This window comes from Triticum urartu, chromosome 4A (assembly GCF_056163025.1).
Source record: "Triticum urartu cultivar PI428250 chromosome 4A, HENAU_Tu73, whole genome shotgun sequence".
NCBI lineage: Eukaryota > Viridiplantae > Streptophyta > Magnoliopsida > Poales > Poaceae > Triticum > Triticum urartu.
Window position 1 is genome coordinate 334,839,030 of NC_141876.1, and position 15,255 is coordinate 334,854,284.

A 15,255-nucleotide genomic window follows, 5' to 3' on the forward strand; every position below is an offset into this window, starting at 1 on the left:
TCACTTTCCATGGCTAACTGTATCCACGGCTGTCTTCCATACCAACACTTTCTGAGGAATTTATTATTTGACAACTTTAAGTAAATTCATTTTTCATTCGGGAGTGGTCATCCCTAATACCGTTGACTTACCCTCGTGCAATGACAAGTGAATAAACACTCATTGTGAGAATAACACATCTAGCATGGAAAATATTGGCCACCCCTCACCGCCTCGCGAGCGGTACGAGCACACAAAAGAGAAATTTATTTTGAAAATTAGAGATGGCACATACAAATTTGCTTAGAACTGCAAAATAATTCCGCATATAGGTAGGTATAGTGGACTCATATGGCAAAACTGGTTTAAAGGATTTTGGATGCACAAGTAGTGATCGTACTTAGTGCAAAATGAAGGCTAGCAAAAGATTGAGAAGCGACCAACCAAGAAACGAATAATCTCATAAGCGAGCATTAAGCATAATTAACACCGAATGATGCACCACAAGTAGGATGTAATTTCATAGCACAACTATTGACTTTTGTGCTTGCATAGGGAATCACAAACCTTAACACCAATATTCTTACTAAAGCATAATTACTCATCAACATGACTCACATATCACAACATCATACCTCAAAGCTATTACAAGGAATTAAGTTTATTTTGTCCAATGATCTTCATGAAAGTTATTATTATATCCTTCTTTGATATCTATCACTTTGGAACTAATTTTTATGTGGTGCTTTTGATAAGCTCAAACAAATATAAGTGAAGATCATGATCATAATATTTCTTTCTCTCAAATTAATTTAAGTGAAGCAAGAGAGAATTTCTAAAAAAAATACTAACTCTCTAATAAATCTAAGTGAAGCAAGAGAGAATTTCTTCAAAAACAACAAAGCACACCGTGCTCAAAAAGATATAAGTGAAGCACTAGAGCAAATTACATAGCTCATAAAGATTTAAGTGAAGCATAGAGAGCAATTCTAACAAGTCATGGCATAATTTTGGCTCTCTCAAATAGGTGTGTCCAGCAAGGATTCAATACTTAAAACACAAAAACAAAACAAGAAAAGACTCATATCATACAAGACGCTCCAAGAAAAACTCATAGTATGTGACGAATAAAAATATAGCTTCGAGTAAAATACCGATGGTCACTAGAAGGATGCCACTCGGGGCATCCCCAAGCTTAGTTGCTAGCTTCTCCTTGGATAATAGCTTGGTATTCCATGGTCATCCCCAAGCTTAGGCTCTTCTTACTCCTTATTCCTTCATCCATCATAAGATAAGCCAAAACTTGAAAACTTCAATCACACAAAACTCAACAAAACTTTTGTGAGATCCGTTAGTATAAGAAAACAAATCACTACTATAAGTGCTGTCACAAACCAATTCATATTTTATTCTTGCATTATATCTACTGTATTTCAACTTTTCTATGGCAAAAACTCTTCAAAGAAAACCATGGAATCATCAAAACAAGCACACAACGTATAGAAAACAGAATCAGTCAAAAACCGAATAGTCTGTAGCAATCTGGGTATTTCAAATACTTCTGTAACTCGAACAATTCTGAAGAATTAGGAAGACCTGAGGAATTTGCTTATTAATTTTCTGCAAAAATAATTGGTATTTTATCGCGCTCTAGTTAAAAATGAAAATTATTTTCGTGATCGCCAAAGTTTGTATTTTTCAGCAAGATCGAATCAACTATCACCCAAGAAGATCCTAAAGGCTTTACTTGGAACAAACACTAATTAAAACACAAAAAACACAATCATAACAGTAGCATAATTTTGCTACACTCAAGAATAGGAAGCAAAAATCAAAAATAAATTTTATTCATTGGGTTGCCTCTGAACAAGCGCTATTGTTTCACGCCCCTAGCTAGGCATAAAGCAAGGATCTAAGTTTCGTCATCTTTGTTCCTAGATCCATAAGATGCCCTCATGATTGATTCATATTGTGTCCTAGTTCTTGTTATATGGAAGTGTTCCATACCCTTCCTTAGTGAAAATTGGAACTTAATATTGCCTTCTTTCACATCAATCACGTCACTGATAGTGCGTAAAAACGGTCTACCAAGAATAATTGGACAAGATGGATTGCATTCAATATCAAGAACAATAAAATCTATGGGCACATAATTCCTATTTACAAGAATAAGAACATCATTAATTCTTCCCATAGGCTTTTTAATAGTAGAATCCGCCAAGTGCAAATTTAAAGAACACTTTTCAATATCAGTAAGACCAAGCACATCACATAAAGATTTCAGAATTGTATAAACACCAGCACCGAAGTCACATAAAGCAAAACACTCATAATTTTTAATATTTACCTTGATATTAGGTTCCCATTCATCCTGTAATTTTCTAGGAATAGAAACTTCCAATTCCAACTTTACTTCCAAAGGTTTCATCAAAGCATCAACAATATGTTTAGTAAAAGATTTATTTTGTTCATAAGCATGGGGTGAATTCATCATGGATTGCAACAAAGTAATACAATCAATCAAAGAGCAACTATCATAATTAAAGTCTTTGTAATTCAAAAGAGTGGGCACATCACTAGTTAAAGTTTGACCTCTTCAAACCCACTTTTATCAATTTTCTCAACAAGATTTTCACCCTCCAAATTATCAGGACGCCTTCTAGCTAAAGTTCACTCTTCTCTAGTCTCTTTTTCATCAATATTAATTTTACTAAACAAGTAATCAATAGAAGAAACACCAATACTTTTAAGATCTTCATCACTTTTATGAAAGCAATCAGTAGAAAACGCTTTTTCTAAAAATTCTCTTCTAGCTCTAAGAATAGCGGTTCTTTTCTTACTTTCATCCATAAAAACATAAAGAGCTTAAATTGATTCCTCAACCTTAGGCACAAAAATATTCATCTTGAGATTTTCTACATCATCAGAAATTCTATCAACACTTGTAGACAGATCATTAATCTTATTCAACTTTTCTTCCATTGTAGCATTGAAAACTTTTTGTGTATTAATAAATTCTTTAGTATTATTATCAAGATCAAAGGTGTTCCTATTATTATTATAAGGGGTATTACCATAGTAATTACCATAATTATTAGAGGAATTACTAGGAAAAGGCCTAGGATTAAAATTACCTCTATAAGCATTGTTATTGAAATTGTTTCACGAGATAAAATTCACATCTACGACATCACTATTTTGATCAATCAAAGTAGACAAAGGCACATCATTAAAACCAATACTAGCACTTTTACTAGCAAGCAATTTCATAAGAGCATCAACTTTTTCACTCAAAGAAGAAATTTCTTCATCCGAATTAACTTTTTTACTAGTAGGAGCTCTTTCGGTATGCCATTGTGAATAATTTTCAATAATATTATCAAGAAATTTGGTAGCTTCACCCAAGGTAATTTCCATAAAAGTACCACCCGCGGCGGAATCTAAAAGATCACGAGAAAAAAAATTCATCCCCGCATAAATATTTTGTATGATCATCCAAAGATTTAACCCATGATTTGGGAAATTCCTTAGCATCATTTTCATCCTTTCCCAAGATTGTGCAACATGATCATGTTCAAGTTGCTTGAAATTCAGGATCTGGGTTCTAAGGTAAATAATTTTCGCGTGTGAAAAACACTTAGTAATGAAAGCATCTTTGCACTTATTCCAAGAATCGATACTATGGCAAGATAATGAAGAAAACTAAATTTTTGCATGATCTCGCAAAGAAAACGGAAATAATTTCAACTTCACAACATCATTGTCCACATCTTTTTTTCTTCTTATTTTGCATATTGCATAATTCCACGAATGTGTTAAGATGGGACGCGACATCCTCATTAGGAGTACCAGAAAATTGATCTTTCATAACAAGATTTAGCAAAGGGGTATTAATATCACAAGAATCCGCACTAGTGGCGGAAGGAGCAGTTGGAGTGCCAATAAAATCATTATTGTTGGTATTGGAGAAATCACACAACTTGGTGTTCTCTTGAGTCATTGTGACTATGCAACAAGATTGCACTCAAAACCAGATCTGACGAGAAAACGGAGAATGAAAAAGAGGGCGAATAAAACGGCAAATTTTTGCGAAGTGGGGAAGAGGAAAACGAGAGGAAAATGGCAAATAATGTAAATTGCAAGGAGATGAGATTTGTAATTAGGAACCTGGTAGATGTTGATAATGTCTCCCTGGCAACGACGCCAGAAATTCCTTTTGATGTCGGCTAGACTACATCGGTATTCCCCCAAAGAGGAAGGGATGATGCAACACAGCGACGGTAGGTATGTCCCTCAGTGATGAGACCAATGTTATGTAACCAGTAGGAGAACGAAGCAACACTTTGTAAAAAACACATGTACAGTGCACAAAAATAAGAAATACTTGCAACCCAACGTGTTAAAGGGATTGTCAATCCCTTCCGGGTAACGGCACCAAAAATTGGCAAACAGACGTGATAAAAATATGATAGATGGGATAAATAGATCTCAGATAAAGTAAATTGCAGCAAGGTATTTTTGTATTTTTGGTTTAATAGATCTGAAAATAAAAGCAAAGGGAAATAGATCGCAAAGGCAAATATATTAAAGAAGAGACCCAGGGGCCGTAGTTTTCACTAGTGGCTTCTCTCGAGAAAAATAGCAAATGGTGGGTAAACAAATTACTGTTGGGCAATTGATAGAAATTCAAATAATCATCACGATATCCAAGCAATGATCATTATATAGGCATCATGTCCAATATTAGTAGACCGACTCCTGCCTTCATCTACTACTATTACTCCACACATCGACCGCTATGCAGCATGCATCTAGTGTATTAAGTTCATAGAGAACCGGAGTAATGCAATAAGAATGATGACATGATGTAGACAAGATCTATTTATGTAAAAATAGACCCCATCTTGTTATCCTTAATAGCAACGATACATACGAGTCGATTCCCCTTCTGTCACTGGGATCAAGCACCGTAAGATCGAACCCATCACAAAGCACCTCTTCCCATTGCAAGATAAATAGATCAAGTTGGCCAAACAAAACCCAAATATCAGCAAAGAAATATGAGTCTATAATCAATCATGCATATAAGAGATCAAAGAAGACTCAAATAACTTTCATGGATAAAAAGAGATATAACTGATCATAAACTCAAAGTTCATCGGATCCCAACAAACACACCACAAAAGAATTTCATCATATGGATCTCCAAGATACCATTGTATTGATAATCAAATGAGAGAGAGGAAGCCATCTAGCTACTAACTACGGACCCAAAGGTCTACACAGAACTACTCATGCATCATCGGAGAGGCACCAATGGACATGATGAACCCCTCTGTGATGGTGTCTAGATTGGATCCAGTGTTTCTAGAACTTGGGGCGGCTGGAATTGATTTTTGTCGAATCCCCTAGGGTTTCTGGAATATTAGGGTATTTGTGGAGTAAAGAGGGAGTCCAGGGGGCTCCCGAGGTGGGCACCACCCACCAGGGTGTGCTTGGGCCTCCAGGCGTGCCCTGGTGGGTTGTGCTCCCCACGGAGCACCCCCAGGAGCTTCTGCGGCCCATTGGATGTCTTCTAGTCCAAAAAAAAATCCACAAAATGTTTCGCTGCGTTTGGACTCCATTTGGTATTGATTTCCTGCGATGTAAAAAACATGCAAAAAACAACAACTAACACTTGGCACTATGTCAATAGGTTAGTAAAAAAATGATATAAATGACTATAAAATGATTATAAAACATCCAAGAATGATAATATAACGGCATGGAACAATAAAAAGTTATAAATACGTTGGAGACGTATCATGGACACACGTCGGTTACTTAGTGACCCAGGGTCATTTCAGACATATCATGTTGGGTTGCCTCCTGGCTATAAATAGCCCATCCCCTACACCATAAATTGGTGGCTACTTAGAGTTAGTGCACGACTTTTGTCGTTTGAGAGCAACCCACCTCCGAAGCCTTTGAGAGAGAAACCTTGCAAGGACAAAGCCCAAAACACCTAGAGCCAAAGAGTGTTAGGCATCACTGAAGTCTTTCTATCCGTGTGATCTGAAGACTTATTACACTTGAGGACCGTGCATCCTCCAGCCGGCTAGGCGTCATGTTCTAAGGATCTAAGAGTCATTGTGGATCACCGGTGAGCGGAGTCTGTGAAGGTTTGGCAGTCTACCTTGAAGACTTACCTGAGTGATTGGGAGATGACTAAGTGTCCTTAGCTCAATGGGAATAAGGTGAAGACGTGGTCCTCTGAGTTCAATCTCAGCCTCCCTAACCAGACATAGAGTTGTCACAGCAACTGGAACTGGTCTACCAAATCATTGTCTTCGTCAAGCTAATGGTTCTACCACTTCACCCTTACTTACTGTTTAGCTTTGTGAAGTCATTGCTTGCTTGCTCTGTTTGACTTTATTGTGTGAAGACATTCTCTCTGATTGCGTAATTGGCTTCATACTGTCTTCCTATTCCGATCCACTATACCTAGCTGCTATTTGTCTTCGTACTTAATCTGTACTATTTCTTGAGACCGTGGCTTGCCTAGTGTAGTTTATCTTCTGCTGCATACTGTGTAGGTTGTGTTTGATCGTCTGTCTTCGAAGACATTGCCTGTCTTGAAGACTTTCATAAAAAATCACCTATTCACCCCCCTCTAGTCGATAACTAGCACTTTCACTTCCGCTTTGTCTATCGACCAGACAAGCGCGCCCACACACGTTATCATCCCCTCTCTTTAATTATTGATCTCACACTATTACTCCTTCCTTGTCTTCGCCTAGTTGGCCCCTCGCATCATCTTCCAACATACACCCCACTACAAAAAAATACACTTCCGTGATGATACGTGTTTGTCACAGTAGGCCAAGTTTTCTATCATGCATGTACATCCAAGACGATTTTATGACATAATCAAGATAGTCATACATGTGCTGACATAGAAGTGTTCCATGACATTACCAAAATTATCATCACGGAAGTGTCCACTTCCATGATGATAAATCACGCGTCATAGAAGTGCTTTCGTCAAGGGTGACCGACACGTGGCATCCACCATAACGGGTCGCCATTAAGCTATCAGGTTCTGGTTTGGATCTGATAACTTGTTAACAGCCAGGACCAATGGGAATTTTCCACGTGTAAAATCATCATTGGTTGGAGGAAACACGTGTCTGCTCCTTGGTTGGCCAGATGTCGTCCATCCATTGGAGGAGACATGCCTATGATACGTCGACATGTGGTAGGGCCCAACAGAGGCCCATATAGGTTAAAAAGGCCGGCCTAGTCAAAGGCCCATAGTACTTACTCAGGTACTAGTGGGCCAGCCCAATAACAAACTGTTTAATAAAGGCCCATTTATGGCCCGAAGCCAAATCTGGCATGTTAATCATTCGCCGAATATTTGGGCCCAACTACAGCCCAGTGACTATCGGCCTGTTAGAGGCCCGATGTAGACATGGGCCCATTTCAGCCCGATGTGTCTTTCGGCCTGGGAATGGCCCGTGCTGCCCATGGGTCATATATGGTCCGACGCGACATCCGACCCACTAGCGGCCCGTGATAAAGGTGGCAAAAGTTCAGCCCAATGTGACTTTGGGCCTGTTAAAGGACTGTTGTATAATTCGGCCCGTTGATGCCTGTACTAAGCTTTCAGCCTCTTAAAGGCCCATGATATAAGTGGGCCAACTAAGGCCCGAGATATGTTTCGGCCTAGTAACGGCCCGTCATATAATTGGGCAAAAAAAGGCCTAGTCTACATTTCAACCTGCTGAAGGCCCGTCGACGACTAGGGAAAATTGAGGCCCAACATGCATTTTAGCCTGCTAAAGGCCCATGGTTTCTTCTAGGCCGTAACAGGCTAGCAGAATATTCAGCCTGTTAATGGCCCAACGCTACATGGGCCAAACTAAGTGCTGGGTCCACAAAAGGCCCAACTAAAATTTGGGCCGAATATAGGCCGGAGTAAGTTGTGGGCCTGGCGCAAAGTGTGAAGGCCCCAATGGCCATTCGGGCCTAAGAAAGATCCAGGCCGGCCCAATTGTGGCCTGTTAAAAACCTGGCCCGTTAGAGGAGAATGTTTCGGCCCGGTCGACTACATCAATTTTTTTTTCAGATAGCGAATGATGGCAGTAACTAGTAGGAATAAAGAAAAAACCTACTCTATACAATAAACAAATTACGTCATAGTAACTTAGAATAAACCTACACTATACAATAAAGGATTTATGGTATATTGCATCCACTAGGCATCGAAGTTCGCCACCAGTGATCATAAAGCGCAACGAAGAAGTAGATTACAAAAACTGGGCACCATTGGAGCATAACAAAATAATACTGAACCGAGACCACTTCCAAGAAAGTTTAAGAAAGGTTAGACTTGCACGGGAACTGCGGCGCAAGCTGCTAAGCAAGGATGTGAGACCGGCCTAGCATGTCGGTCATAGCTTCCAGGTGTAGCTGTTTAGCAATGAGGTTCTCATTGGTGTTCTCCGCAATCTTTCTTAGAGATAGGACATCAAGTCGAAGTTGAGTTGCAGAATGCCTTTCTGCTAGAACTTTGGACTGAAGAAGTCGAATTGATTCAGATAGCGAATTCTGTGAGCTTGTCTGACTGCTAGTCTCAAGTAACTTGAACACTGCATCAAGACAAGACTTTGGGGTTGTCTCGCTATCTTCAAGATGTTTTGCCTTCTTTGCTGCAATATATGTTGGGTTTGTCTCATAGCCTTCAACAGACTTGTGCATGCCATCAGGAATATCACCCTAAAACAAGGCGAGAGATGACAGGTTTTGCACGTGTATAAACAAAGATAATAACTGTACTATCAATTCCATCCAATTTTAAATTAGAAAAATAAAGAGTAAGTTCAAAATATCAATAGCATAATCTGAATTGTTCATAATGCAGTGAGCTTCACCACACTACTGGATTACCATGTCAACATAACAAGCATAGATGAAGGGTAAAGACAATCATTGTATCTATTTTGGTTAATATGTGTGGCATGTTGTTCATATCATCAACCACATCAGTAAGATAAAACAGGAGATGACAAGGTGCAAACATGGGCTGCTTCACCACACACTGGATTATAGATCCACAAAAACAAGCATATATATAGGGAGTATTGAGTAATGTGCATGGTATGAACAAGGAATTTGGTTTTACAAGTAAAACTTGGAACTTACGGTTCTTGCGAACATGCATTTTGATATAAACAGCAAATTAAACAGCAGTAAATGATAGGGAGTATGAGAAAATTAAACAGCAGTTGAGGATAAAGGCTTTAGAAGGACTGACTTACATTAACAGTTAACACCAGCTTTATAATGCCCTTCTCCATGTCAAGGGAAGGATAACTCAAGAATTTCAGCACAGAATCTTCTTCATAAGCATTGCCTGTACTTTACATTTTGTAGAGAGTAATTATAGATATGATAATACTAGAAGGCATAGAGGATAATGAAGATAAGATGCAGATGATGCTACCAAGCCCTGGAAGTACAAGCGTTATAGGACATAATATACTAACAAGAGCAATGGGCTACACTTCTGCACTGGCATTGTCTGTGTATTCAACTTTTTGGTAAGATTAAATATAGATCTGATATTTTTTAGTAAATGGTGGGCGAGGGAGATAAGATGCAGAATGCTACACAATTAACCAATCCCTCTTCCCATAATACAAGAGCTTTTTGAACACTGGTGTACTATACAAAACATTCTTATATTATGGGATGGAGGGAGTAGCTGTTATGTAAGTATAGTGATAGACATCGTTCAGTCCTTACAAGAGGACTGCAAAGTTAAACCTCTTCAAAAGCATTGGGTTGATTCTAAATTTATGTAAGAGTCCATACGGATCTTATAATGTCCACCAAATGGACGATAATGAGGCTAACATGTGCAGTGATGCTACATAATCAAACCGCTATGAAAGTAAGTATGGTCATACAGGGCAAGAGGTACTCACAAGAGAAATGCAGTGTGCAATATAGTTGTGAGATTTTGTGGTCCCTTGAGAATGAATGTTCTTCTGCTAACAGTTTTCGTACAAGTAAGACGTTAAGGCAAATGCAAAAATGTAGTTCAAATTGTGATGTGATATCATAGACAGTAACTTACACTGCAGATGAGACCAATGTGTAAAAATATTATTCTAGCCACTGTCGGATAAATGTAGCACCAAAGACTTTATAGAAATTTCATTTAGAGGCTTTCCATTGAAGTGTGGTTGCCTCAGGTAGGAACGATACTTCATCAACGAGTGCTTGAAAAGTGCAACCAACCCTTGCTCGTCTTGAAAATCCAGTTTGGTCCTCACCTATTTAAAACAATGAAATCCTGTGTCTTCTGTTAACAGAAACATATGCAGTAATTACCATGAATAACATTAGTACATTACTTACGCGTAAGTTGCGGAGGAAGACTAGAAATTGTTCCGTGTCTGCGGTATAATCTTTTCATGAAGGAAAGATGCGCAAAAAGTTCCTGACAGCAATATAAGCTTCGTCTTCTAAACTGGGAAGAAATGGAACAGGGGTCCTATTTGCTGCAATTGGGGCTCTCTCTGGTTCGAAAAGGGATTTGGCAACTAGATTTTGTGTACTCTTTGCTGGAATGGGGGTTTTGCGTCGTAGAGCTGGTGCTATGTCAACTGGCATCATCATACTGTTTGCTGCAGTTGGGGTCTGCTGAGTTGGGGCATCAGAAATGACTAGTGTACTAGGGCTAGAGTCTGCTAGAGTTGGGGTGTTTTGTGGGTCAGGTGATATTGCAACTACACCTAATGGGCTATTTGATTTATCATGTGTCACTACCTTTTCCAAATACTTTGCTCGTGCTCCTCCGCAATCAGCAATCACCCTCTTCCTTTTGAACGTCTGATACACAAGAACAACATTTGAATGGATAATAAATATGGTATGATGACAGATGGAGTATGTACTGAAAATGGATAGGCAGGGCGTATTCACATACACGATGTGTAAACTAAGCTAATGGCAGTGCAACAAAGTAGAAGCAATGCAAAGCATCAGTTGCAAGATATGTGCGACCAATATAACCTTGGAAAGTTAGAGAAAGCACCTTGATGGGTGAATAAGATAGGGCATCTGCCTCTGACTCCTCCACTAGGGAGTTACATTTACTTAGGTCTCCCTCTAGCTCAGAATTACTGTTAGGATCATATTCTGAGCATGAATCTGTAGGTGGAGAGCATTTGCATTGCATTGCATCCAGACATGATTTCAGTCCCTTAATGCCAAGTTTGACAGCCATGGCATTGTTCTGCTTTATTCTTTTCATGCGCGCAAGCTCATAATCATTATGATGCTGTTCAAAATATGAGATTCATGAAGACATAAAAGTAGTCAGATTATGTATGGAATGCATTGTGGATTCAACTCGAAGAGTGTCTCCCTATAAACCCCTACATATGCAAAGTTGCTGACCAGACCACACATAGAAATACAAACCTCTTATGTCTCTATAACAAGTAGACATACATTTCAATACTAAAGTAGGAACATTAGAATCATATCAATTTCGTATTTGAACAAATAAACTAAGGAATTATGAGTGGCATAATGTTTAGCTTCAAGGGTGGAGTGCTGGTAGTGTGACACAAAGCAAGTAGGCAGATTGTATTCCATGTAAAAGATCATAGTCTATGTAAAAGCTGGAATGACACTTTCTTTCTATACAATGCAGTGTTCGTTGCCCACACATGATGGAAGAGATCACACAGAGAAATACTATTCACTCATGTCTACGGTTCCAGTAATTGGAAATAGGGTGGTCCACCCTAAAATAATATTGACAACAAATATGAGAAGGCAAGCATGGATGTAGTGAATCAATCATTTACTTGTGAGCTTACTAGGACAAGTATGCAGAATTGTAACTGCAGTAAGAGATCGTCCAAAATCTGAATCAAGAAGTTTGTCTAGCACTTATTGTTTGCAACTATTCAACGTGAATAATTGGATATCATATCGAATGAGTAAGAAAGACAAGTAAAATTGTCAACAAACATGGCCTGCATTAGTAATCTGGGTCAATGTCACTACGACGAGCAATCCAAAATGCCTAGTGTTTATTCCTAGGGCCAGAATTTTGAAACCCTGTGAACTTTACAGGTACTAAAGATTACTGAAATACTTCTGAACCATTAAGTGTAGGTAGCACTCAGCACACAACAAACCCTAATGACAGTCCTGCCTAATGAGTAATGAATCAAATAGAAAATGGGTGATGAGGAGTGGCTACTGAGTGTTGAGGACGTACCTCAGGATAAATTGGGTTGGCTTAGTGGGTGTTGCACGCCTGAGCCCTGAACAGACTGGGAAGGTAGGCATGGCGGGACGCCCGGGCAACAGTGACGCTGTTGGGCAAGCGACTCCTGACCTCCTGTTAGTCCGGCATATCCTCCTAGAGTCATGCCGTCTGAGGACGGCAAGTCGCCGGCGAGGCAGGAGACTGGGGGCGAGTAGAGATCGGAAGCGCGCAGCAAAACAGAGGGGAATCGGGGCTTGGGCCGACCCAAAATCCCAGGGTGGGCCGCGGCCCACCATTGGCACCCTGTAGAGATACACACTCGAGCGACAAACATGCATTTTTGAAACTAAATTAGGAACATTTAGCTGACCAATTAAATGACCCTATTTTAATAATATCATATTCGTATTTGAACAACTAAGCTTGTTTAGCTTGATGGGTGGAGCAGTGCTATTATGACACGAAGCACATATGCTGATCGTGTAGTGATCATAAAAGGGGGAAACCCTAAGCATTTTTTGAGCAAAAGAGGGTTTCCCCGCCGATTTCTGTTAAAGAAACCACCATGGAACCAACATGATCAATTAAACCCTAAGCATGATCAATTAAACCCTATTATGACTATGGCATGGCTGATTTAAAGGTGCAAACCGAAGAAATGCTATTTAGCATCCATTGTTTGCTCTGAACTAAGAACTAAATTCTAAGAGCTGAAAAGAAAGTACAATAACCAAGTTACGATCTATTTTCTGGTTGAGATCAAAAAGTTGAGGAGATATGAAGTACCACCTCTCTTGCGGTGCCGTGTAGGCATCGAGGGTGTGATGGCTGTCGTTGGTGTTGAAGCAGATTTGCGACGGTAGAGGGTGCAACGGGGGATAAGTCCTGTTGTAGTGGAAAAGAAGGTCGTGTGAGCGGCCCCGGCAAAGTGGACGACGGCGCCGATGAAGCGAGAGGACGCGATGCAAGGCTCTTGGTCCGTCGCCCTGGATGAGAAACGTCCATCTCAAGCAGTGGACGACGTGTTCTTGGTAGGCGCTCTGGCATGGTGGAAGACAGAGGCAATGGATTGGGTGGAGGACGGCGGCGATGGATGGGGTGGCGGACGAAGGAGGCTGGTGTGGGCATGGTGTTCTAGCGCGGATGGTGTATGAATGGGAAAATGGAGGGAGAGGTATGGGGAACCATGTTTTTGGGACGCACCTTTCTGAAATATGGGAAAGTTACGAACTTAGCCCCCATTTAAAATTTGGATGTCTCGTCGGTTGGGGATAAGACGGTAATCTCGCATCTCGCAATATTTCCCATGTAACATCCCAATTTTGAATTTGGATGTTATACATAGGACATCATATGCATACCATATTTTTATTTGCATTCGGTTGTGATCCTAGAAATCTTAAGCAACTCAAGCACCCAAGGAGAGAGTTGGAGGTTTCAAAAAAATTCATATTTGAATTTATTTCAAAATTTGAAAAGAGGATCAATTTGATTTTAATAATTTTTCTCTCCAATTATTTCCAATAACAAAAATAAATGAGAGAAGATAAAATGACTTCTTCAACAAGAGAGAAATATTGGAGGAGAAAATTTAAAATCAATTTCTATTTTATTCGTATTGTATCTACTATTTTATTTGAATTAGAGAAAAATATGCATTTTTGAAAATTGCATTTTAGGCCAGAAAAATTCTTGTCCTAAATACTAGGTTTGGACGGTGAAAATTGTTTCTGGTATTTTTAGAATTTTTTATTTTATTAGGACTTTCTTCGCGGAATTGTTTTTTTAAGTTTGTGCGCACCGACTAGGCCGTCCCAACCGCAGCCGAGGCCAAGCCCAGCCGCCGCCAACCGCCTTCCCCGCCCCGTGCTGGTGCCGGACTCCGACGACGAGAGTCCGGGTCGGACCCGCGCCGCCGTCGCCCCCTCCGCAAGCCGAGGCCCCTCGGGCCTTTATAAGCGGAGCCCCTCCGCCGCCCTCCTCTGCACATGCCGCCACCGCCCCGCGCCGCCTCCACCGAACGCCGCCGACGCTTGTTGCTGCCGCCGCCCCGTGCAAGCACCGCCGCCCCGATCCGCCGTTGCCTCGCGCCGCCTCCACCGAACGTCGCCGCTGGAGCCGAAGCCCGATCCGCCGTCGCCGACGCTGACCCCGCCGTTGACCTCGCCGCCTGTTTTTGACCGGTATAAAACTGTTCAGTTTTTTCTATTTTTCTTTCGGGTTTTTTTCTTTAGATTAGATCGGTTTTATTTTTTGGGTGGTTCACTAATTTGCGAACGTTCACCGGTTAGATTGTTTGAACGAACGGTTTTCGTTCGTTAGTTTCTGTTAGCGAACGTTCGTTCGCTAGGTTTTTCCTTTTATTTTAATTTTCGGCTAGGGACCTATCCGTGAATACTTTTATCACAGATTAGTCCCTGAACTTCAAACCCTCATTACTTTTTGCTTGTTTGTCCAAATCCAGTGAAACCAATGCCAAAAATTTTGTCTTGTTCCCCTCTTTCCGGATAATCAACTTGAACATAGTTTTGACAATTTAAAATTTGGTTTCAAGCAGATTTGAATTCAATCTTCTTTTGATCATAGTTTGAGTTTTGTAGCTCCGATTTGATTGACTCTTTTTGCAAATCGAACTCTTCTCTTGAACTTTCAGTCCGGATATTTTCTCTTGACTTTTACCTTTGCATATTACGATTGAGTGCTTATGTATGCTATTGTTTGTTCATGATAGAGTTTCCGAAGTGCGACACTTGCTATTATGAATCTCTAGGGTTTTCAGATCGTCAGCAAGGCAAGTAACACTTTGATCATATCCCTTTATTACCCAGTTTTTTATGCATTGGTTACAACCCTCAAACATTGCATGAGTAGGATCTGTTAACATGTGGTTATTGGGAAGTAGTTGAAGAGGTAGAACCTATTGCCCTTTTATATTCAAACCCCTGGGGGTTACTACGTTATGCTTATAATGTTATGCTATGCTCGTAGACGTGGTTTGG